General features: G+C 47.5%; 1 long non-coding RNA gene across 4 annotated transcripts in view; it reads left to right on the plus strand.

The window, feature by feature from the left end:
* LOC123763977 (uncharacterized) overlaps nucleotides 1-23,621 on the plus strand; it is a 44,507-nt gene extending 20,886 nt beyond the window's left edge. For all 4 annotated transcript variants that reach the window (XR_011231216.1, XR_011231224.1, XR_011231217.1 and 1 more), the window contains exon 3: nucleotides 19,463-23,621. This is a non-coding gene — a long non-coding RNA (uncharacterized lncRNA). The remainder of the gene's footprint in view (nucleotides 1-19,462) is intronic.
* The last annotated feature ends 3,086 nt before the right edge of the window (nucleotides 23,622-26,707 follow it).

Genomic DNA, 26,707 nt, shown 5'->3' on the forward strand with positions numbered 1-26,707 from the left:
TGTGTTGAGTAACTGTCACAGAATTGTGCACACAGCTATAGATGTGTTGGAGTAACACTCAAGATTTAAAAAGTCCCGCGGCTATACGGGGTTCACATCAGCTTCCTCAGGGCTCTTGTAAACAGACGCTATTTTTTATTTTAAATCATTGTCAACATTCTCGGGTGTGAGAGCCTCAGTACTGAGTGAACAATCAAAGCTGGCGCAAACAGCATGAGCTAACAGCACTGCTGTTCAGCTTGTGTTCCACAGCATCACCTAAAAAATTTAACAATATACTGTATATGTAACTGGTATTATTTAGCGATGCTATTTTTACAGAAGACCCCTTACAGTGCTAATAATGACCAGGATTCTGATAATAGCAGGATTGTTGTGATAATTAGCACAGTGTGTAGTATGATGGGAACAGTAATGATGAGGGAGGGTGGGAGGTAGCTTCGTCTGCTGACTGTGCTACCACCTGTTATTGTCTAGAACCACCATATCAGCTTAGTGGTTCGCTATGGTGAACACAAATGTAGATACTTATATATAAAGTGAGTATATAGTGTAATAACACTACAAAACAATATGGAGGGAGGACGAATCTTAGTGAGGGAGGGAGGACGAATCTTAGTGAGTGAGGGAGGGAGACAGTATCAGCTGTATTCACCTGGTTCTTATGGGGGTTGAGCGCTGCTCTTTCGGCCCGCCTCTCAACTGTCAATCAATCAACTGTAACAACTACTAATATCCCCTCCCCCCCCCCCACACACACCCAGGAAGCAGCTCCATAACAGCTGTCTAACTCCCAGGTACCTATTTACTGTTAGGTAACAGGGGCATCAGAGTGAAAGAAACTTTGCCCATTTGTTTCTGCCTGGTCCGGGAATCGATCCCGAGCCACAGAGTCCAGCGCGCTGTCCGCTCAGCTACCAGACCCCTAGCCAGTGTGTGTGGTGACCTCTGTTGTTGTCTGAACTCACCATGCTGGACCACTATGATATGGCATTAGATGCTATGGAAGACAAACAAAACGCTGATGTAACTTACACAGATTTCGCAAAAGCTTTTGATAAATGTGACCATGGCGTTATTGCACATAAAATGCGTTCAAAAGGAATTACCGGAAAAATAGGCAGATGGATCTACAATTTCCTGACCAACAGAACCTAACGTGTAATAGTCAACAAAATAAAATCCAGCCCATCAACCGTGAAGAGCTCAGTCCCCCAGGGTACTGTGCTTGCTCTAGTACTTTTTCTCATCCTCATATCGGACATAGACAAGAACACAACCTATAGCACTGTATCATCCTTTGCAGATGACACTAGGATCTTCATGAGAGTAGGTAGCATAGAGGACACGGCAAACCTCCAGTCAGATGTAGATCAGGTCTTTCTATGGGCTACAGAAAATAATATGGTGTTTAACGAAGATAAGTTCCAGCTCATGCGCTATGGAAAAAAATGAAAATATAAAAACGGAAACTACGTACAAAACTCGGGCAAATCATAAAATAGAACGTAAAGGCAATGTAAAGGATCTGGGTGTACTCATGTTGGAAGACCTTACCTTTAAAGAACACAATAAAGTGTCCGTCACAACTGCAAGAAAAATGACAGGTTGGATAACAAGAACTTTTCACACTAGAGATGCTATACCGATGATGACACTTTTCAAAACGCTTGTGCTCTCTTAGAGTGGAGTACTGCTGCACAATGACAGCCCCTTTCAAAGCTGGAGAAATTGCTGACCTGGAGAGCATGCAGAGATTCTTTACTGCTAGAATCCACTCAGTAAAACACCTAAACTATTGGGACCGACTAAAGAGCCTAAATCTGTACTCCCTTGAGCGCAGGCGGGAGAGATACATAATAATTTACACGTGGAAAATATTAGAGGGGCTGGTCCCAAACCTGCACACAGAAATAACATCACATGAGACCAGAAGACATGGCAGGATGTGCAGAATACCCCTGTTGAAAAGCGGAGGTGCAACAGGTACTCTGAGAGAGAACTCGTATCAACATCAGAGGCCCGAGACTGTTCAACACGCTTCCACTACACATAAGGGTCATAACTGGCAATCCCCTCACAGTGTTCAAGAGAGAACTGGATAAGCACCTCCAAAGGATACCTGATCAACCAGGCTGTGACTCATTCGTCAGGCTGCGAGCAGCCGCATCCAACAGCCTGGTTGATCAGTCCAGCAACCAGGAGGCCTGGTCGACGACCGGGCCGCGGGGACGCTAAGCCCCGGAAGCACCTCAAGGTAACCTCAAAGTATACCAGCTTAGTTGTACAGTTATGGTGAAAAACCACGTAGATACTTATATATAATGTATGTGTGTGTGTGTATATATATAGTGTAATAACACCACAAACAGTATGGTTGAAGGAAGAATGTTAGTGCGTCTGGCCTTGAATCAGTGGGGAAGTTGAGGTAGTGTTGGCTGATTGTGTGTGGCGACCTCTGTTATTGTCTGAACTCGCCATACCAGCTTAGTTGTACAGTTATGGTGAACAGAACATGTAGATATTTATATATAACGTCTGTATATGGTGAATATAAGCAAAAACAGTATGGTGGGAGGAGGAATATTGGCGAGTGAGCTGTTGTTAAGGGAGGAAAGAAGGTGGTATTGGCTGGCTGGTGAGTGGCAGCAATGCGTTGTTGTTTTGACTCACCATACCAACTTAGTGGTTTGTTATGGTGAACAAAACGTGCAGATACTTATATATAACCAGTGTATAATAACCGCAAAAGTATTTATTTATTGTTTTTATGAACATAATAATTGAGTCGCTAATATGCACACCATAATTTTGAGTAAAACGATAATTCACACATTTTATTATATATCACACTACACACTATTGAATAATATTAATGCCAAAAAACTAAGAAAAAATCAAAGACATTGAAATGTTATATATTGACATTGTAATAATATATTTGTGGCAACTCCCAGCTGATAGCTCGGGTGGAGCTGACCGCCTCCGACAATTGCTCTGTCAACACCTCAATTTTGCCAGACTTCCTCACCCTGTTGTGGCCAAAATATGTCACCTATGATTATTCCCCTTTCCCTGTGGGAAGGGAACATAAATGAACACTTTTATAGTAGGAAAATTTTGTTTTATTTTTATTTTATTTTTTTGCCCCCGGGCCATGTTGCAGGTTATAATCACAAGAGCAGCCTAGGGGTTAAAATGTGGTCTTTGATCACGGAAAACTAAAATAAAATATTGTATGTGACATACTATAGCTGTGATGGAGCCGAGTTGAGCAAATTATGGGCGCTGAGCAACAAGGCACTCGGGGACACTCGACCCTGCCACCCAGTGGGGTGGCAGTTGTTGCGAATACAAGTTTTCATAATTATTTCAATGTCTCATTCGTTTCTGCTCTGATTTTTTGCTGTACTATTATTCAAAATGTGTAATTTGTGGAATTTATTTAGTTTAATCTGTGGAACATCGCTATGTTACAAATTATGGGGCTCATATATGGTGACATGTATATTATATTCTAAGATCAATCAAACATTGTTTCTGGGGGAAGCCCCTATGGCTACACGGAGCTTATCCAAGCTGATAGGGATATGTCAGGCTCTGGCATCAGTCAGTGGGAATAGAGTTCTGTGGGCCTACTGGGGACCACGAGCCAGAACCTGGCCCCCCTCAGAGGCACGAAGAGCAGTGGCCTATAGAAACCCCCTATGTGGTTGGAAACATTCTATGTCTGCCATCAACCGAGTCAGGCACCCAGGAAGGTAAGCATCCCAAAACAAACCTCTATTCTGGTTAAGAAATTGCTACTGAAAGCCGAACTAGTGGACAGAACTTCCCAAACAAAAACGAGCATGACGTCACCATGTTGCCGCACCGCCGTCTGCGCAGCTCTCCCTTTCCCTGGAGGGGGAAGGGGGAGCCCCAGACCCCCTTGCACCAGCTACCCAAAACCCTAGTTCTGAGGCTGATGTGATAGGCAGAAGTTGTGTACTCTGGTTCCTGATTTATCTCCAGCTTTGTACCTAGTGGTGTGGGGACTGTTCCTTGGGGGTGCGCAAGCCAGGAGTTATTCTTCAGTACTCTGGCTGCATGCGCCTAGGGCTACCTTCCCTAGGTGCCCGGTAAGTACTGCCCTTGGGGCTTGATGCCACCTTCCACAAGTTCCTTGGGTTCTACCTCTGCTTGGTTGTTTGCTGCTTGACTTTCGGCCACTCTTTGTGTGCGGGGGTGTTTCTGGCACCCTTGTTTGCCTTAGGGTAAGACGTAGTTTGTACTGGGTGCTGCGAAACTAGTTGTCACCTCTTATAACAGTTGGCTCTGTTCCGCCTGGATATGGTGTCCTCTTGTGGGGTTTTATTTTTGTTTTCCCTGCCTGGTGGGGATCTGCCTTTGCTTGGTTGCCCCCTATATCTCATCAGATTGTCTGTGTTTCCAGTGGTATCCCCTGCTAGGCCCAAGTGAGTAAACACATCCTGGGGGTTCAGTTTTTAGAAAGTTTGTTGGTAGACTTGGGTGCTGGTTAGCAGTAGCCTGCCTGGGCTTCCCTGAGCAAGAGTTCCATCTCAGGACCCTGAGAATCCCCACGGGGGTGCGTGGGTTCGATGGATGTGACTCCTGATTTCCCCCCTCGCTTTGTGCGAGTTTGAAGGTTGCTCTGTCCCCTTGTCTCAGGATGACTCATTTTTTTGCCTCCATCACGCTGCCTGCTGGGTCGGTGACACCTTCAACCCAGAGTCCCGCAAGTTCTGTTGCTTGCTTGTGACTCAGTTTACCCATTCTACTGATGACATTATTTGGGTACATGCAGCGCAGGCATTGCACATTAGGTTTAGGTAGTTGCAACGCACTAGGTTGATTGCTAACCCAGAAGCCCCGAGGCTGCCCTATTTTGGTTATAGGGACCTGGACTTGGGGGTGTTGGTTGCTTTGTTCAGTTTGCACCCCCTCGTTCTTCCCCCTGCTGTGGTTCGATCTGGTCCCCATCCCCCTTCCCCTGCATCCGGCTCTGAAACATCTGAGGGTTTCGGGGTTGGGGCAGGGTTTAGATGATCTTGAGACTCGAGCTGTCTCGGGGGAATGCCCCTTCAGGGGTTGCGATGGAGGGATTCGAGTCGATTCTCCCTGCCGAAGCGTTTGGTTCTGACCAGTGGGCCTCCCCCTTCCTTCCGGCTTCTATGGCTGCACAGGCCTTTTCTTTTGGGGCCGGGGCTTTGGGAAATGACTCGGCCCAGGAGCCTGATGTGGTGGTTCCTGGGGCTGGGGAGGGGCTGACTTGGGGGGGGCCTTGGGCCCAGTTAGACCCCGCCTGGGATTTTCTACTCTCTGAGTGGGTCTTAATGTTGCAAGGAGTGGGGTTTTATTCCCCCCAATCCCCCCGGCCCCACTCCCTCATCGTACGAGTTGGATTTGTTGTCTGCCTCTTCCCGAGTTCAGTTCCATTTCCCTTCGTTTGCTTCGGTCCCGTCTTTCTGGAGGTTTTCAGCTTCCCACATCCTGCCTCAAGTGGTGCAGGTCGCCTTTGCGGCTTACCTCCTGCACGACTCGAATTACGCACCTATTATGGATAAGTCTTCTTTCAGGTTTGGGTCTTCGTGGTCTGCTGGCTTTGGTCTTCCAGTTCTTTTCCCTCCTGGAGCTGTCTGCGGATTCGCTTGAGGAGGATGTGGAGGCGCTTGGGGTTGTTCCTGTGTCTAGTGCCTTGGGCTCGGTGGAGTATACATTGTCTGGCCTGTTGAAGTTGTTTGCGCTGATCCTGCAGGATGTGGTGTGTCTGTTTTATGCTTCGCGGTGCGCGTGTTGGCAGGCAGTGCTTGCATCCTCCTTGGAATCTCCTTGGGCCCTGGCTCTTAGGTTGTCTTCGCTCTTTTGTCTCTTGTTGTTTGCGAACTCTGTGGTTGAGCAGTATCTGCAGGCAGCTTCTTCTAGTTGTCATCCAATGACAGACTTGTTAGTTCTCCAGGGGTCCCAGGTGGGGGGGGGGGAGCCTTCCTGGAAGGGTCATGCCAGGACTCAGGATTCTGCTCGTGGGGGGAAGGCTTGCTCTGTTCGCTCACACCTGATCTCATGATTTGTGGGCGTTTTGAGTCGTTTCAGCTGGCCTGTGGTGGCGTTGGGTGACCCCTCCTCTTTCAGAGGGTTCGGGGTTGGCGGGGCAGGCCTCTTCTGTGCTCTGTCGGGTCATCTCGGAGTGGGTGTGCTTGGGCGTGGTCGAAACGGCAACATCTCTTGGATGGGTTTCCCGTCTGTTTCCAGTCCCGAAACAGGGCTCTGCGGACCTGTGGTTCATTCTGGACTTGTCCCATCTGAAACCCTTGGGTTCTTTGCACTTCCTTTCGGATGACAACTCTGTCCCAGGTTTGGCTGCTGTTGGAGCTGGGCGCTTGGATAGTGACCCTGGACCTCCGGGACGCATATTGGCACATCCCAATTCATCCGGGGTTCAGGGACTGGCTTGATTTTGCTGTAGGGCGTCTTGGTTACCGCTTTCGTTGTCTCCCATTCGGGTTGAACCTGGCACCTCGCGTTTTCACACACCTTACCTGGGTCATAGTGGCCCGTCAGCATCTCTTAGGGGTTTGGGTGCTGTCCTACCTTGATGACAGGCTGGTCTAAGCTCCCAGCCAGTCTGCGTGCCTGCTCACCAGGGATTTGGTTCTTTCCCAGCTCACCGGGTTCAGGTTCCTGGTGAACTGGCGGAAGTCCCATCTGGTTCCCTCTCAGGTTCAGACTATGCTGGGTCTTGTGTCGGAGTCTTGGACCGCTTCCTTGTTTCTCTCTCTGGAGTCTCTGCTTTGGCTGCGCTCCTGCCTTTGCTTGTTTCTGGGGGGCTCTCAGGTCACTCGGCAGTTGCTTGAGAGTCTGTGTGGGAGCATGAACTTTGCGGTGATCGTCTACCTGCCGGGTCGGGTTTGGCTTCGCCTGCTGTTCTGGTTCTTTTGAGAACGTCCCACATTCCCCGCTTGGGCATGGTCGAAACGATGACGTCCATCAGGTGGGTTTCCCGCCTGTTTCCAGTTCCAAAACAGGACTGTGCGGACCTGCGATTCATTTTGGACTTATCCCGTCGGAACCACTGGGTTTTTTGCCCCTTCTTTTGGATGACCTCTCTCTGTCCCAGGTTCGGCTTATATTGGAGATGGGGTGGTTGGGTGGTGTCCCTGGACCTCAAGGACGAGTGTTGGCACATCTCTATTCATCCGGGGTTCAGGGTCTGGCTAGGTTTTGTTTTGGGGCATCAGAGTTACTGCTTTTGTTGTCTCCCTTTTGGGTTGAACCTGGCACCTAATGTGTTCACACACCTCACCCAGGTCGTGGTGGCCCATCTGCATCTGTTAGGTGTTTGGGTATTTGCTTACCTCGACGACTGGCTGGTTTGGGCTCCCAGTCGGTCCGCGTGTCTACTCGCCAAGGGTTTGGTGCTCTCCCAGCTAACTGGGTTCAGGTTCCTTGTGAACTGGCGGAAATCCTATCTGGTTCCTTCCCAGGTTCGGATCTGGCTGGGTCTTGTGTGGGACTCTCGAGTCACTTCCTTGTCTCTTCCTCCAGAGTCTCTCCTTTGGTTGTTGTCTTGCATGCGCTTGTTTCTGGGGGACTCCCGGGTCACCCGGCGGTTGCTTGAGGGTCTGTGTGGGAGCCTGAACTTTGCAATGATGGTGTACCCACCGGGTCGGTTTGGCTTCTTCGACTGTTCTGGTTCCGTCGGGGACGCCCCTTCCGCCTCTCTCGCGCGATCACTGGGTTTGACCCCCAGGGGCCTTGAGTCGGCTGCTGCGTCGCCGGCTTTCTCTTTGGATTTTTCAGGGTTCAGTGCCTTGACGCCTACCTGAACCCTCGCTCGATGTGTTCACAGACACGTCGTCTCTCGGCTGGGTCTTTGTGACCAGTGTTCACCAGACCAGCCAGGGGCAGTGGGGTCTGTCTTTCCATCGGGCCCACAGTATGGTGCGGGAGTTCGTGGTGGTGTGGTTTGCACTTCAGAGGGTTTGAGTCATCCGTGGATCGACGATCTAGCTCCATTCGAACTGCTCCCTGGTGGTTCATTGCCTGAACCGATGGGGTTCGATGCGGTCCTTGGCTCTTTGGGCTGGTTGCTTCGGGTGACTCATCTGCTGAGTTCTCGGGGTTTGACTCTCCTGACAGTTCACATTCGAGGGGTGTTCAACGTCCTTGCGGATGGCTCTGTCCCAGTTCGTTCCCCTGTCCACGGAATGGACTGTCGATGCCAATTCATTCAGGTGGCTCTGCCAGACGTTCGGGCGCCCGGAGGTGGACCTCATTTCATAGGCGTGGTCGAGGCATCTTCCGGTATATTTGGCGCCAATCCCCGACCGCGAGGCTGTCAGGGTCGAAGCCTTTTGGTAGGACTGGTCGAGGTGGGGGGGGGGGTTCCTATACCTCTTTTTCCCTGGTTCAGCTGTTGCTCCAGCTTCTGGCTCGCGGCTTACCAGGAACCATGGACCCATCGCGCTGGCTATCCACCCCCAGTTCTAAGGCTGATGCTAAAGGCTGAGGTCGTGTGCTCTGGCTCCAGTGGTTGTTTCAGCACTGTACCTAGAGTGTGGTGTCTGTCTTCTAGGTGGTGCGTGAGCCAGGAGTTTTTCTTCAGTACTCGGGCTGCATGCGCCTAGGGTTTCCTTCCCTAGGTGCCCTGTAAGTACTGCCCTTGGGGCTTGGGGTTCCCTTCCAGGGTTCTGCCCCTGCTAGGCCGTTTACTGCTTGGTTTTCGGCCGCCCCTTGTGTGCTCAGGTGTTCTGTCTCCCTTGTTTGCCTTAGGGTAGGGGGCAGTTTGCACTGGCGGGGCGCAGGGTACTGTGCAGCTAGTTTTCACCTCTCATAGTGGCCGGCTCTGTTCCGCCTGGGTACGTTGTCCTCTTGCAGGGTTTTTTTCTTTTTGTTTTCTGCATGGTGGGGGGTCTGCCTTGGTTCTTGCCCCCTGTTTACTGAGTATTCTCCCTTCTTCCGGTGGTTTCCCCTGCTAGGTCCCCGTGAGTGTACACGTCCCTAGGGTTCAGTTCTTAGAAGGTTGTTTAGTAGACTTGGGCGCCGGTTAGAAGTACCCTGCCTGGGTTTACCTGAGCACGAGTCCTCTTCAAGTAAATGCTCAGGACCCTCGGAAACCCCACGGGGACGCGTGGGTCCGATGGATGTGACCCCAGGGACCCCCCCCCCCTCGCTTTGTGCGAGTTTGAGGGTTGCTCTGTCCCCTTCTCTCAGGGTGACTCTCACTGTTTTGCCTCCGTCTGCTGCCTGTGGGGTCGGTGGCACCTTTACCCGGAGCCCTGCGAGTTTTGTTGCTTGTTTGTGGTTTGCTTACCCAGTCTTGTGCTGACTATGTGGGTAAAGGCAGCACAGGCGTTGCGCATCATGTTTCGGTTTGGCAACGCTTAAGGTTGTTTGCTCCCCGGAAGCCCCAAGGCTGCCACGTTTTGGTGACGGGGCTTGGGGGTGTTGGTTGCTTCGGTTTCCTTCCACGCCCTCTTGTCTTTCCTCTGCTGCGGTCAAGTCCGTTCCCCCCCCCCCCCGCCTCCCTCTTCATCCCTGCATCCGGTTCTTTACCTTCTGTGGGTTCAGGGTCGGGGCAGGGCTTCGATGGTTTTGAGACTCTGGCGGTCTCAGGGAATTCTCCTTTCGGGTTAGCGACGGGGGCATTCGAGCCTGTTCCTCCAGCCGTGTTGTATGAGTCTGCCAGTGGGCTCCCTTCCTTGTTTTTTTTTGCGGCTGCCCCGGTTTTTCTTGAGGCCGGGGCTTTGGGGGGACGGCTCGGCCCCAGGGCCTGACGTGTGGGTTCCCGGGGCTGGGGAGGGGCTGCCTGGGGGGCTCTGGGGCCCCGTTGGTCCCCGCCGTGGTTGTTCTATCCCTTCGAACGGGGCTTGCGGTTACGGGGAGTGGCGTTTTTTCCTTCCTCCCTCTTCGTATGAGTTGTTGGGTGTCGGACCCTCCCCGGGCTCGGTTCCCTTGTTCCTTTATTCTGTTGGTTCCGTCCTGTTCGTGGGTGCTATTTGCAGTTTTTTCACCCCTTGGGATGGGACTTCCCTGTCATGTTCCCCTATTCTCTTTTGGGGGTTCTGCATGACTTTTGGTCTCGGGTGCGACTGTGCTTTTATGAGCCTTCGTGATTTCTGCTTGCTTGTGTGTATTCATGAAGGTTCGGGAAGGTTTTAGCTACTTCCCATATTATTGGAACATCTGGCGTCTTTCAGTGTGGCTTCCCTCCGGTCTTTTCTGGGCTTGTTGGTGCCCTTCAGGGTTTATTCTGGGTTTTCGGTCCTGTCTTGCTGTTTGTTCCTGTGTTTTTCTTCGTCCTTGGTCTCGGCACTGTTCGTTTTCTTTACATACTCCTTGTCCGGGGTGCCAGTTTGGGCTTCTCGTAGTCTAATTGGCTTGCTGGTTCGTTCCTTGTCTTTCTTACATGTCGCTGCTTCCTGTTTTCGCTCCTGTTCCCGTGCGCTGGGCTGTTTCTGCCCCTGCCTCCATCCTTTGGGTCATGGGCTGTTTGGGCTACTTTTCTTGTGCAGTAGTCCTTGTGGGCGCCTTCCCGCCGAGCGGGTTGTGCGCGTGTGCACGAGTGCTCGTGTTTTGCGTCCTTTTTCTCTCGGGTGCTTCGTCTCTCGTTCTTCTCACTTCTCCAGGCTGTGCCCCGTAGCTACTGGGGTATTCTGGATTGCGGTTATGGGGCGGACGCTGGGTTTCTTCCCGTGTTATGGGTGCTGGGCGCCTCTTTCGCCTCTAACCTCCACTTCTGCATGTGTGTCTCGGGCCTTCTTCCCCTGGTGGTGCTCCCGACATCTTCTCAGCTACGTTGTGTTGTGACACGTTCGTGCCTCCGTTCTGCAGGTGAGTTGATGTGATTTGGCGTCTTTCAGCCAGGCGTTGATTCTTGGTTTTTGGAGTGCAAATGTGGGAACGGCAGGATACAGGTGCCTGCAGGGGGGTCCCTTGGCCCATGCGGGACAGCTCCTCATTGTATCCATCCAGAACCACTCGTATGCATGTCCGACCCATGCTTGAGTTAGTCCCGGGGCCCCCATCTCCACGGGTTGCATGGTACAATGGTGGTGGTGACTGTTATGAGGTACGGTTTCCTGTGTCTGGATGTTACGAGGTGCCATTTTGATGCAGTTTTGTTACCTAGGGTGTGTGTTGGGGTTTGGTTGTGGTGTTTTGTTTGGTCCTTGCGTGTTTTCCTCCTCGGGCCTTCTTTGTTTGTCTGTGCTAATTGTTATGATTGTCTTCTCTGGGTCACTCATTCCTTGCCTGCCTTGCAGTGCCTGGCTTAGCCCTTCCAGGTTCGTTGACTTCTCTGTACTCCCCTGGTTGTCCTTACCTCTTTGTGCTTGAGGGGTTGAGCTTTTCGCTTTTTCGTCCTGCTCCTCTGTCGCTCACCTGCCATATGCAGTGGCTTCTGTGCTTACCTGCTTACCTTGTTGTGCTCGCCTCGTTGTGTTTGCTGGAGTTGAGCTCGGGTTTTTGGTCTCTCCTCTTGCCTGTTGTTCGACTTCTGTATGGCTTCCTGAGCCTGCTGGGCTCTGTCGTCTCTCCACTTTAAGCTGTGTGGGGGTTTGGCCTCAGCTCGATCACTTCCTCCTGCTTTCCATTTGTCGTCTCCTCCTGCCACTAGAGTCCTTTGTGGTCTCTCCTGCTCCTTGGGGCAGCCTTTCCACCTGTGTCCCCTGGGACGTCTGTATCTACCCTCTCCTTCCTCTGAGGGGTGTTGCTGGTGGTGGTGTTGTCCCCTCTGGTTCTTCTGTCTCCCAGTGTCGTACAGCTTCCTTCCCGTCGTCTGCTTGATAACTGCTTGATGGGGTTTTGGGAGTTTTTCTCCCCCAGCCTGGCCCGTGGTCAGGCTAGGCTTGTGGGAGTTGGTCCACCAGACTGTTGCTTGGAGCGGCCCGTGGACCCGCATACCCACTTCAGTCCAGTTGGTTCGGGAGTCCTTGGAGACGGTATTCTAGTTTTCTCTTAAGGATGTCCATGGTTGCATCGGCAGTTGTTCTTATGCTCGCTAGTGTGGTAGTCACCTGGGGTGGAATAAGCTGCCTGGGGGTGGGTGTGGCTCATCTTCGCTCATACCCCTTTGTTCAGATGATGGTCTCGTGGTGACCCTTGCACTTTTTCATTTTGGTCTTGTGTTGGGACGTGACCACCGACTGTGCTGTTGCTGTGCCTTTTGGCTCTCCGATTGCCAGGTTTGGTTTTCTGGTGCTTGGCTTTCCCTGCCTGTTGGATTTTTCTGCGTCTCGCGGGATCCCTTCCATAGAGACTCAGTCTGACTCAGTCTGTTTTCGTGGTCTCAGACCTCCTGGCAAGCTCGCTGGTGTTGTGACGTTTTTGTCCAGGCAGACATTCCACCTCCTTCTTTGCCGGCTCGGTTTTCCGGCTCTTCCTGCTCGGTGGATCGCACCCGAAATCTTCCTGCGGCTCCGCCTCTTCTCGGCTCATTTGGTCCATGGCGGGGCTGGTTCGGCTCTGTTGGTCAGGTGGTTTCGTTGATGGTGTCCCACCTGTGTTCTTCTTGGCGGCAGTGTGGTTTTTTTTGGCGATCCTTACTTTTTCCTTCTGTCCCTTCTTTAGTTCTGTGTTTTGTTGGCTTGGTCTTGTCCTTCTCTTTTGGGGGTTCGGGGCCGTCATTTTGCCACATACTGTCGCCTTGTATTGTAATTACCTAAGTGTAGTTACAGGATGAGAGCTACGCTCGTGGTGTCCCGTCTTCCCAGCAGTCTTTGTCATATAATGCTTTGAAACTACTGACGGTCTTGGCCTCCACCACCTTCTCACTTAACTTGTTCCAACCGTCTACCACTCTATTTGCGAAGGTGAATTTTCTTATATTTCTTCGGCATCTGTGTTTAGCTATTTTAAATCTATGACCTCTTGTTCTTGAAGTGCCAGGTCTCAGGAAATCTTCCCTGTTCGATTTGATCAGTTCCTGTTACTATTTTGTATGTAGTGATCATATCACCTCTTTTTCTTCTGTCTTCTAGTTTTGGCATGTTTAATGCTTCTAACCTCTCCTCGTAGCTCTTGCCCTTCAGTTCTGGGAGCCACTTAGTAGCATGTCTTTGCATCTTTTCCAGTTTGTTGATGTGCTTCTTAAGATATGGGCACCACACAACAGCTGCATATTCTAGCTTTGGCCTAACAAAAGTCATGAACAATTTCTTTAGTATATCGCCATCCATGTATTTAAATGCAATTCTGAAGTTAGAAAGCATAGCATAGGCTCCTTGCACAATATTCTTTATGTGGTCCTCAGGTGATAGTTTTCTATCTAGAACCACCCCTAGATCTCTTTCTTTATCAGAATTCTTTATAGATTTCTCACATAATATATAGGTTGTGTGGGGTCTATGTTCTATTCCACATTCCATAACATGACATTTATTAACATTAAATTCCATTTGCCAAGTGGTGCTCCATCTACTTATTTTGTCCAGGTCTTCTTGAAGGGCATGACAATCATCTAAATTTCTTATCCTTCCTATTATCTTAGCATCATCAGCAAACATGTTCATATAATTCTGTATGCCAACTGGTAGATCATTTATGTAGACATTAAACATCACTGGTGCAAGAACTGAACCCTGTAGTACTCCACTTGTGACATTTCTCCATTCCGATACATTGCCTCTGATTACTGCCCTCATTTTTCTATCAGTCAGAAAATTTTTCATCCATGATAGAAGCTTACCTGTCACCCCTCCAATATTTTCCAGTTTCCAGAACAACCTCTTATGTGGAACTCTGTCGAAAGCCTTTTTTAGGTCCAGATAGATGCAGTCAACCCAACCATCTCTTTCCTGTAATATCTCTGTGGCTCGATCATAGAAACTGAGTAAATTCGATACACAGGATCTTCCAGATCGAAAACCATACTGTCTGTCTGATATTATATCATTTCTCTCCAGGTGTTCTACCCATTTAGTTTTGATTAGTTTTTCCAATACTTTCACTATTACACTTGTCAATGATACAGGTCTATAATTGAGGGGATCTTCCCTGCTGCCACTTTTGTAGATTGGAACTATGTTAGCCTGTTTATTGTGCGGCGCTGGCGGAGCCGCTTCAGCTCGCTTTCGGTATTGAGGTTACTTCTGCTCCATTTAGCATGCTACCTCGGGCATTGTTTCACCTCTGGCCTGCTCATGCGCCACCTGATCGGTCCTGGTCATTGGACAGAGTGCTCTCTTATCTTCTCCTCGGTTTGTTGTGGCCCCTTCAGTTCTGGTTTGTTTCTCCTAGGCTTTTTCTGTTGGCCTTGGTCTCTGGAGGTCGGGTTGGTGAGCTTCCTGCTCTCCTCCGGTGCAGGAGTTTTCTGCGCCTTCGGTCATAGCGATGGGGTTGTTCGTTGCTGCAGTCTCCTTCTTTTTGGCGGAGAATGAGACGGCTGCTTTCTGGAGGGGTCCTTGGGTTGTTGATGCTTGGTTGTTTTGGCCGGGGGTTCATCATGTTTGGTGTCTGGTGGCGGCCCTCCACTGTTCATTGCGCGCCACGGCTTCTGTGTCCTGGGTCGTGCTTTGGGTTGATCCTGTTTCCCTCTTTCCCTGTTTGCGAGTGCAGGTCTCCCGGGTCGTCCACAGGATTATTACGGCTAGCCAGCCTGCGGTCTCTCCCCGTGTCCATGTTCGCAAGTTCGCAGCTCTTGCCGCTGTTTTTGGCAACATGTCCTGGGCTGTCATTCGGGCGAGGGGTTTTTGGCGGTTGAACAGGGCCCTGGCTGCTCGTTATCTCGTGTGTGTTCCTGAGCATAGTCGGGCCTGTGTCGCTTTGGATCAGCAGTTGCAGCCGGTTGTCTCGACTTAGAGTTGAGGAGTGAGCGGCAACCGCCTCCTGGGTAGGTCCTTCTTTCCTCTGTGGGGAGTTAGTTTTGGGGAGCCGAAGGGGCTCCCCCCAGAAAACCAGCGTTGAATGTAATAAAACGCCATTTTCTGGGTGAGTCCTGGAGGCTCCCCGGCATCCCTCCCTCCTTCTGGTTGGCGTTTCTTTTTTCACATTTTTTTACATTCAGCCTCAGAACTGAGGGTGGATAGCAGGCACAATGGGTCTGGGGCTCCCCCTTTCCCCTCCTGGGGAGGGGGGAGCTGCGCGGACTGTGGCACGGCGACGTGTGACGTCATGATTGTTTGCTCGTTTATTTTAGGGGAGTTCTATCCACTTGTTCAGCTTATGGTAGCAATTTTCACCAGAATAGGGGTTTGTTTTGGGATGCTTACCTTTCTGGGTGCCTAACGCAGTTGATGGCAGACATAGAATGCTTCCAACCACAAGGGGGTTTTTATAAGCCATTGCTCCCCTTGCCTCTTCTGAGGGGGCCAGGTTCTGGCTCGTGGTCCCCGGTACGCCCATAGAATTCCGTACACATGACTGATGCCAAAGTCTGACATTAGCATATCAACCTAGTAAGCTCTTGGGAGCCTCCGGGACTCACCCAGAAAATGGCATTTCATTACATTCAACGCTGGTTTTTTCCAATATTTTCACTATTACACTTGTCAATGATACAGGTTTATAATTGAGGGGGTCTTCCCTGCTGCCACTTTTGTAGATTGGAACTATGTTAGCCTTTTTCCACACGTCTGCTATGACGCCTGTACACAGGGATGCCTGAAAGATCAGGTGAAGTGGAATGCTGAGCTCAGATACACATTCTCTCAGAACCCATGGTGAAACTCCATCTGGGCCAATTACTTTGTTCTTACTTAGCTCCTTTAGCATATTTTCCACTTCATGGTGATAGTGTAGTTTTGTTTGTCTGCAGCCGTCTCCTTTTCTCGTGAAGAATGAGACTGCTGCTTTCCGGAGGGGTTCTTGGGTTGTTGATGCTTGGTTGGTCAGGCCGGGGTGCATCATGTGTGGTGTCTGGTTGCGGCCCTCGACCGCTATTTGCGGGCCACGGCTTCTGTGTCCGGGGACACGCTTTGGGTTGATCCAGTTTCCCTTCTTCCCTGTTCGCAGGTACGGGTCTCTCAGGTCGTCCGCAGGGTTATTAAGTCTAGCCAGCTTGTGGTCTATCCCTGTGCCCATTATGTTCATAAGTTTGCTTCTCTTGCTGCTGTCTTTGGGAACATGTCCTGGACTGACATTTGGATACAGGGTTTTTGGCGGTCGAACAGGGTCGTGGCTGCACGCTACCTCATAAATGTTCCTGGGCCTAGTCAGGGCCTGTGTCGCTTTGGGTTGGTGGCTGCAGCCTGTCTCGACTTCAAGTTGAGGTGTGGAGCACCGACCGCCTCCCGGGTAAGTCCCCTTCTTTATTTTCGTCTTTATTTATTTTATACTTTATTTTCTCTTATTGCGTTTCATTACATTCATTGCTGGTTTTTGCTTTTTTAACATAAATGTTCTTATTATATATCATGCCATTGGTCCCAAGAAAGTCAGTGGTAAAGTTCAACCTAAGATAATAATTGTGAGGATGATGATAGAGGAAAAGCAAGAGATTATTCATAGCAAGACACTGTGATGTTTCACTTAAGCCAAGTGTTACATCGTTGGGAAAAACAAGTGTGTCTAGACAGGTTTTCAGTGAGAAAAACAAGCAGTGAGCCACAAGCAGGTCCTAGTGGTATGCAGGCAAAACATATGAGAGAGAGTACCTCAGAAAAGTCATTACTGCCTGATGTTATAATGGAAGAGGACCTCCTTCCAAACACTAACACCTCTCCTCCTTCCCCCTCCCCCCCCCTCACCATCTTCCATATGCCAACAAGAGTCCTCATTCAAGGTAAGATATATATACTGTATTGTAGCTAGTACAAAATGAGTGTTATTCGGTATAAAATGTGTTAAGTAAATATTTTTGGGGATGTGGAATGAATTAATTCAATTTACATTATTTCTTATGAGAAAATTAATTTTGGTTGACGAATTTTTGGTTGACTACGTGTCTCTGGGAACAGATTACGATCGTAAACGAAGGTACCACTGTATATACACATGTTATATATAAGTATCTGTATTGTTCACTTTAACAAACCACTAAGCTGGTATGGTGCATCAAAGCAGCATAGTGGCCACCAACACACCAGCCAGCTGATAATGCCACCTCCCTCCCTCCTCCCACCATACTGGCCACCAACACACCAGCCAGCTGATGATACCACCTCCCTCCCTCCTCCCACCATACTGGCCACCAACACACCAGCCAGCTGATGATACCACCTCCCTCCCTCCCTCCCTCCTCCCACCATACTGGCCACCAACACACCAGCCAGCTGATAATGCCACCTCCCTCCCTCCCTCCCTCCTCCCACCATACTGGCCACCAACACACCAGCCAGCTGATAATGCCACCTCCCTCCCTCCCTCCTCCCACCATACTGGCCACCAACACACCAGCCAGCTGATAATGCCACCTCCCTCCCTCCCTCCTCCCACCATACTGGCCACCAACACACCAGCCAGCTGATGATACCACCTCCCTCCCTCCCTCCTCCCACCATACTGGCCACCAACACACCAGTCAGCTGATAATGCCACCTCCCTCCCTCCTCCCACCATACTGGCCACCAACACACCAGCCAGCTGATAATGCCACCTCCCTCCCTCCCTCCCTCCTCCCACCATACTGGCCACCAACACACCAGTCAGCTGATGATACCACCTCCCTCCCTCCCTCCTCCCACCATACTGGCCACCAACACACCAGTCAGCTGATGATACCACCTCCCTCCCTCCCTCCTCCCACCATACTGGCCACCAACACACCAGTCAGCTGATGATACCACCTCCCTCCCTCCCTCCTCCCACCATACTGGCCACCAACACACCAGCCAGCTGATAATGCCACCTCCCTCCCTCCCTCCCTCCTCCCACCATACTGGCCACCAACACACCAGTCAGCTGATGATACCACCTCCCTCCCTCCCTCCTCCCACCATACTGGCCACCAACACACCAGTCAGCTGATAATGCCACCTCCCTCCCTCCTCCCACCATACTGGCCACCAACACACCAGCCAGCTGATGATACCACCTCCCTCCCTCCCTCCTCCCACCATACTATGCACATCAATAATTCTCACCACAAATGCTGCTGTTATCAGAATCCTGGTCACTAAATTCTGTAAATTAATAATTTTCCACAAGTGTATTTTGTAAAGGAACATGAGATGTTGTTTCAAGATTCTTAGATGGATCAAACAACGACAGTGTGCTGTGGCTGCCTGCCTAGTGCTGTGAACATCTTGAACAGCATTGTGTTTACTGATATCTGAACATTGTGTACAATCCTTATCACAATCAGGCTCTTCTGTAATGCTAGCATTGCTAAATAAGTTAGTTTAGTTCATTTATTATGCACCCCATAACCATCTTGTGGGCGGTAGTGGAAAGGGTTACAGAGGCACATAATGGGCTCAGGGACTGAACCCCACAATTCATTTAGCTAAGCAAGTTACAATCTTGATGAGCTAGTTACAAAATTCAATATAAGTCATCACATCAACAATGGGTTCGAGATCGACCTCAAGTACAGGTTCTAAATTAAGCACCTGACATATGTGGAGAGCTAGTGTCAAAATTTATATGTTTGTCCTGCACACCGCTCCCCATCCAGTGGGCAGCGGTGGATAGGTTACAATCACTTAGTTACAACCTACAGTTAACAAACTGGGGATATTTGGCTAAAATTTCTGGTAGCAGATCATTTTGAATGAAATATTGACACATCGCTGGAACATTGGTTATAGAATTGTCTCTAAATTCACGTATCTTTTCGCACTCCATCACATAGTGACGGAGGGTGTGCGAATAATTTTGTTGACACAGTTTACATTTGGTCAGGTCTACATCAGCAGACAATGAGAATTCCCAGAGATACTTGTAACCGAGTCTAAGCCGAACAGTAGTAACATCTAGAAGTCTGCTGATTTTATTGGATGATCCATAGATGTGTGGCTCCTCTTGCATGATAGTATGATGATAGATGGAATTACTGGTGTCAATTTCACTTTGCCTCAGATCTACAAGATCTTGTTGAAGTTCTCGGTGTACTGCTGCTCTCAGATTGCTCATTGACAATCCAAGGCTACACTCAACGGCTCCTTTAAAGGCAGATTCTTTGCTCACTCAGTACTGAGGCCTTCACACCTGGAAATGGTGCCCACAATTTTTTTTTTTTTTTTACGTCTCTACTGTAACCCCGAGGAAGCTGATGTGAACCCCCATGTAGCCATGGGACTTTTAAATCTTACGCGGTACTTTAAAAAGTACATGTACAATATGTGCCATGCATGTTCATGTGCTGTGTGTGAACAAAATCGTATATATATATATATACAGTTATCGTCGCTCTAGGGTTAAACCAAAAAGAAAACGTGTTTAATTGGTTTCTAATTTTCTTCCAGAATATTATAGGACACTGCATGACAATTTATATTTACAAACTGTATCATAAAAACTAGAAAATGTAAGACATAAGTCTAAATAATAATGCACATGTAGTGTACAGTATATTATATCTTAGCATTTCAGGTATTAAGGAACGTCTGCTCTAGAAGTGCATGTGAGCGCTCATAAAATATAGGAAGACACTGGTGTTGGGAATGTCTAATGGCACTACACAAAGATCTCGTCTAGCAACCCACAATTCGTTATGAATCAAAATATTTTTGATGTTCAGTGTATAACGGCGATACTAAGAAACACTAAGTAGTGTTAATGTCTAAACTTCCTCTTCATTTATATTTATTAATGGAATCATTAGAAAGGCAATGTGATACCAACCGTTATTGCTATATATATTTTTAAAATAATTTTTAACACTTGGTATATTAAAAGAGAAACCGTATCGGTGTTCAGGATGTGTAAAAAGATGTACAGTATATGACTTCTAAATAAGACATATGAGAGTTTATATAGGAAAAACTCATTATCAGAGAGCAATGAGTTCAAATTACCACATGGATAAATGTAAATTTACAACACACGTTGAAGTGCCTGCAGAAAGTACACCATTTCGGTGTACAAAGTGTGAGAAACGTTTTTCCAGAAAATCAAGTCTAATACATCATGAGAGGGTTCATGGACGAGATACACTGTATCAGTGCTCTGAGTGCCTCAAAATATTTTCGTCCAGATCAAATCTAAAAAGACATAAAAAAATTCATTCTGGGGAAAAGCCACATCAGTGTTCAGTGTGTTTAAAACGCTTTTCAGTCAAATCCAATCTAACAGAACATATGAAAATTCATTCAGGAGAGAAACCCTATCATTGCTCACAGTGTCGAAAAAACTTTCCACAGAAATCTGCTTTAATTAAACATATGCGCGTTCATACAGGAGAGAAACCATATCAATGTTCTGAATGTCTTAAGAAATTTTCACAAAAAACGAATCTAATACAACATGAGAGAGTTCATTCGGGAGAGAAACCTCATCAGTGTTTGATTTGTTCAAAATATTTTTTGCTTAAACGTACTCTAGAAACACACATGAAAATTCATTCAGGGGAGAAACCACATCAATGTAATATATGTCTTAAAAAGTTTTCAGTAAATTCTGATCTAGTAAAACACGAGAGGGTTCATTCAGGAGAAAAACCATTTCAATGCTCTGAATGTGTGAAAAGCTTTTCACAAAAGTACAGTCTTGTCCTACATACGAGGGTTCACTCAGGAGAGAGACCCTACCAGTGTGCTGAGTGTCTAAAGAAATTTTCACTAAAATCTAATTTAATTAAACATTTAATTGTTCATACAGGAGAGAAACCATTTCAGTGTTCTCTCTGTCATAAATTATTTTCCTGTAAATCTAATTTAGTTAAACATATGAGAATGTTTCATACTCAAAAAATGAAAAAAAGTTAATGTACTTTTCAAGCTGTTCATATGAGAAAAAAAATGTTGTGCATATTACACTTGAGAGTTCAAAAGTAAAAGAAACTATATGTATTGTTCAGTTTATTTAAATAACTTTTCAATTAAATCAACTTTAGGAATCATTATTTGCTTGAGATATGATGCTGACCTAATATATTGCAAACATTTCCAAGATCTGAATGAACTTTAATAGAATTGAAAAATAAACTGATTTTAACAAAATTCTAGTTAAATTTCTAGTTTACAAACTTTTAGCATACTACAGAAAGAAAAAATTATAAGGAATGGAAAAATAATAAATTGGTTAGAAGATAATCATTTTCAAACTATAGTTGATCAGGAAAAGAATGGGAGTGTGAGTAAAGGACTGGCAGACATTATATGTGTATGGAGTGTGAGTACATGACTGGCAGATATTATACGTGCATAGTGTGAGAGTTGAGGATTGGCAGACATTATACGTGTATGGAGTGTGAGTAGAGGACTGGCAGACATTATATGTGTATGGAGTGTGAGTAGAGGACTGGCAGACATTATATGTGTATAGAGTGTGAGTAGATGACTGGCAGACATTATACTTGTTTGGAGTGTGAGTAGATGACTGGCAGACATTATACTTGTTTGGAGTGTGAGTAGATGACTGGCAGACATTATACTTGTTTGGAGTGTGAGTAGATGACTGGCAGACATTATACTTGTTTGGAGTGTGAGTAGAGGACTGGCAGACATTATACTTGTTTGGAGTGTGAGTAGAGGACTGGCAGACATTATACATGTATGGTGTGTGAGTAGATGACTGGCAGACATTATATGTGTATGGTGTGTGAGTAGATGACTGGCAGACATTATACTTGTTTGGAGTATGAGTAAGAGGACTGGCAGACATTATACTTGTATGGTGTGTGAGTAGAGGACTGGCAGACATTATACTTGTATGGTGTGTGAGTAGAGGACTGGCAGACATTATACTTGTTTGGAGTATGAGTAGAGGACTGGCAGACATTATACTTGTTTGGAGTATGAGTAGAGGACTGGCAGACATTATATGTGCATGGAGTGTGAGTAGAGGACTGGCAGACATTATACATGTATGGTGTGTGAGTAGAGGACTGGCAGACATTATACTTGTTTGGAGTATGAGTAGAGGACTGGCAGACATTATATGTGCATGGAGTGTGAGTAGAGGACTGGCAGACATTATACATGTATGGTGTGTGAGTAGAGGACTGGCAGACATTATACATGTATGGTGTGTGAGTAGAGGACTGGCAGACATTATACTTGTATGGAACTGGAGAACTATTGACAGAGATTCTGAAAATATTTGTTTGAAGAAAGTTGTTCATGTGATGCAGTTATTGGTATAATGAGCACTTTGATGTAAATGTAGATGTGTACAAAAGTTGTGTATTGTTCCTATGATTGTTGAATATATACTGTATATGTTTGGCACTATGAGGGAGGTCCAGTGTAAAAGCCTTGCCAAGATTGTGCAATATCCGGTGATTGTATATATGTGCTTTTGGCTCCGAGAGAGGCCTAAAGAGAGTGAATAGTGTGTTATTTTATGTATTTATATTATTTATTTTTTAGAATGAGTAGTAGAATGATTACAGTGGCTTGGGATTTTTGGGGAGCTGAAATGGCTCATGAAAACCCTATTTATTTTTAATTCTTTGCCAGTATCTCTAAAAATGTTACTTGTAGTCATGGTGCTTCAGGTCTCTAGAACTAGATCCTAGTGCCCTTAGCCTTTAACAATAGCACAGCCCTTGTAGCTCAGTAAACTGGTCTCATGGTTGAGAGTACCGAGATATGAGGAAAGGCTTCTGTTGGTAGATCTTGACGTGATGGAAGGTGTAAGAGACAGGGGCATCATGATTACTACATATATACATTACTGTAATTCTTGAAAACATTGAGAGAGTAGACAAACATAATGTTCATTAGTGGTAACTTGGCTAGGATTTTAAGTAAAATGTCATTACAGCTGAGGCATTTGGACAGCTCTTAAACTTTTATTATACAACTTTAAAAAATTCATGGATTTATTCACATTCAAGTCCATAATGACAAATGGAAATTACGCAAGTGTAGTTACAGGTGAGAGCTACACTCGTGGTGTCCCATCTCCCCAGTACTCTTTCCCTTATAACATTTTGAAACCACTAATGGTTTTGGCCTCCAACACCTTTTCACTTAACTTTTTCCAACCGTCTGTGAGAATAAATCTGCTGGTAGTATTTGTCCGTGGTTAAAGTTACATTAATGAGTGATTTAGACTCCCAGTGACAGTTATAACCCAGCTAAAGTCCAGTAGAATCTGTTGGTTATTCCAAACAATAGTTATGTGACTTCTTGTATGATATAAGGGTAAACTGATTAAATGGTGTTGCTGTAGCTTTTACTCGTGTCTGCAATTTTGTTGACGTTGTTGGCTTATTAATGTTTTCTACCTGCTTGTAGATACCCTTGAGGTATGATCAGTTCCTTCCTTAACCCCTGCATTGCATACACCTGTTATTGGCAAAAGCTTCAAAGAGTTAAGGACTTATTTTTGTTGTTTTATAAATGTTCAGGTAAAGTTAATGTCAAATGTTTCCAAACTAAACTATTTTCATTTCAAAACACAGAGTAATGAAAACATTAGAAAACATTAAAATATAGCCTAATTAAAAAAAAAAGTACAACTCTCAAAACGACATTTGTTGACCGGTGCCGTTGAGGGGTGACTCCCTGCACTAAGCAACTGTTTATAGCCGACATCCCCCAGTGCTTAGGAAAAAATAAAAATCCCAAATTTTGTCCTTTTAGTATTGTTAAAATGTGTTTCCTCATCATGGAAAAAAATTGTATGCAACATACTGTGGCCTTGGCAAAGCCTGGAGGTCACATAAATCATGAGCATTCATTCAACATTCACCCGGCACTGATCTGCTCAGCTTCCCCATGGGGTGGGAGTTACTGCAAAGAAGTTGTTTTATGTTTATTTCATGTCTTTGATTTGTTTTTCTCTTTTTTTTTCTAGTAATATTATTCAGTAGTGTTTTATTTGAGAAATTCTATAATAAAATATGTGGAACATCGGAATGCTGAAATATACAGTATTTGCATCACTAATATTCATGCAAAGTTACATGCTTAGAACAAGAAAACATAGAGATTTTGCTGCTATAATGCTGTATACACACACACATCATATATCTCTACATTTTCATGCTCCGTTGCGAACCACTAAGGTCTAGTGACTGTAATAACCATGTAACCTGTTATCGGAGTTCAGCCTAGCTGGCTAATGCATGTTTTGTGTGAAATTATAACTTCAAGCACTGAATATATATATTTTCTTTATATTTAATATTACATAATTATTTATGTGGGGAGCCCTGTCGGCTCCCTGGAGCTGTTAGACTGATATAGGCTATATTAATCTGGGGCTTCAGTTATATGGAGTTCTCTGTTATATATCAGTTATATGACTCCCTCAGAGAGGCGCAGGGAGCAATGGTCTATGAAAACTTTACTCTCTGAGAGTGTATTCATGTCTGCTATCGACCGGGGTTAGGCACCCAGAAATGTAGGCGCTCCAAAACAAACCCCAACTGGTAGAAAATTGCAACACATGACCGAACAGAGCCATAAAAAACTTCCCCCAAGTGAAACAATGCAACAAGCAAAATGTCATCAAACCGCTACCCCAAACCGTTGCTCGTTACCCCCCCCCCCAGAGAGGGAGAGGGGGACCTGGTATCAAGTAATTTTCCATCACCGTCCCTGCCCACCCCTACTGTTGCTAGACCTGCTTCAGCTCCTGGTCCACAGTTTCCTCGCTGTGGTGCCGCTATTGCCTCTCGAAGACACCAGGTGTTTTTGTGTGGAGTGATGGGACAGATTTTGTTCCACAAATTCCTGTCTTTGATAATTTCAATGTTGGGATTACACACCTTTTCCCTGATACAGGTGCCGATATGTGTGAAATGGACTACTTTACTGCATATTTTGATGAGCCGCTCATGTACTGTATTGTTCAGGAAACGAACAAATATGTGGCTGATCTCATTGATGAGGAGGAGTTACCAGATTTTTCACGTTTACAGCGATGGAAAGATATGACTGTAGGTGAAATGTATGTTTTTCTGGGGGGAGCCCCTACGGCTCCCCGGAGCTAGCTATCCATGGCTGATATGGATACCCTAACTAATTTGCATCAGTTGATGTGGGTGGAGTTCTAGCCTACCGGGGACTACGTGCCAGAACCTGGCCCCCTCACAGAGGCACGGGGAGCAATGGCCCATAGAAACGCACATGTGATTTGGAGCATTTTATATCTGCCATTGACCGGGACAGGCACCCAGAAAGGTAAGCGCCACAAAACAAATCCCTATTCTGGTTAACAGCGAAAATTGACAACCGAGTGGACAGAACTGCCCCCCCAAAAAAACGAGCAAACAAGCATGACGTCACACAAGCCGCGCCGCATGTCTGCGCAGCGCCCCCCTCCCCAGGAGGGGGAATGGGGGAGTCCCAGACCCCCGAGCCGGCGATCCTCGCCCCAGTTCCTCGGCTGATGGGATCGTGCATGGTCGTGTGGCTCCAGCTCTAGTCTTGTCTCAGTGCTGTAATTGTTTTCAGTGCTGCTCTTACGGTGGTCGTGTGAGCTGGGAGTAGTATTCTCAGGTACTTGAGCTGCATGTGCTTAGGGTCACCTTCCCTGAGTGCCCTGTAAGTACTGCCCTTGGGGCTTGGGGATGCCTTCCACAAGTCTTCTTGGGTTTACCTCTGTTGGCCTTTCGCTGCTTGGCGTTTGGCCACCCTGAGTGTTTGGGGTTTTTCTTCCTTTGTTTACCTTGGGGTTAGTGGTAGTTATTGCACTGGTGGGGTGCCGGGTATTGCGTAGCTAGTTTTCAACTATAACAGCGGCCGGCTCTGTTCCCTCTGGGTACATTGTCCACTTGCGTGGTTTTTCTTTTATTTTTGCCTGGTGGGGGGGGGGAGGTCCTGCCTTGTGTTTCCCTCCCCCTTATATTAGGGTCATTTGTGTGGTGGCACCCCCTGCTTTGCCCTCACGAGTGAACACATCCCGTGGGTTCAGCTTTAGCAGTGTGCTTGGTAGTTTGGGGCGCCGGTTAGCAGTGCCCTGCCTGGGATAACCCTTAGCAGACCCAGTCTAGGGGCCCTGGGAAATCCCGCGAGGGCTCTCGGGTCCGATGGAGGAGACCCTTGTGTCCCCTCTCTTTGTGCGAGTTTGCGGGTTGCTCTGTCCCCTTGTCTCAGAGTGACTCATTGTTTTTGCCTCCGTCATGCTGCCTGTTGGGTCGGTGACACATTCGACCCTGAGTCCTGCGAGCTGTGTCGCTTGTTCGTGACTCAATTCACCCAGTCTGCTGCTGATATACTGCAGGTGCAGGCAGCTCCCACGTTGCAGGGTAGATTTAGATTGTTGCAACGTGCTCGGGTTGTCGCTTCCCTGGACGCCCCGAGACTGCCCCGCTTTGTGTATAGGGACCCGGACTTGGGGGGTGTTGGTCGCTTCGGCCTAGGTTCTGTCCGCGCCCCCTTATTCTTCCCCTTCGGTGGTTCATTCATTTGGGCCCCCCCCCCCTGCTTCCAGCCCTAAGCGTCTGAGGGCTTCGGGGTCGGGGCGGGGTTTAGAGGTTTCTGAGACTCGGGCAGTTTCGGGGGTTGCCTCTGTCCGGGGTAGCTGCAGAGGCATTCGAGTCTGGTCCTCCGGCCAATGCTTCGGAGTCTGACCAGTGGGCCCCTTCTCTTCTGGCTCTTTTGGCTGCCCTGGCTTTTTTTTTTTGTGAGGCCAGGGCTTTGGAGGACGACTCAGCCCCGGGCCTGGTGTAGAGGCTCCTGGGGTTGGGGAGGAGCTGACTTGGGGGCCTTGG

The sequence above is a fragment of the Procambarus clarkii genome, chromosome 5, assembly GCF_040958095.1.
Source record: "Procambarus clarkii isolate CNS0578487 chromosome 5, FALCON_Pclarkii_2.0, whole genome shotgun sequence".
Classification (NCBI taxonomy): Eukaryota; Metazoa; Arthropoda; class Malacostraca; order Decapoda; family Cambaridae; genus Procambarus; species Procambarus clarkii.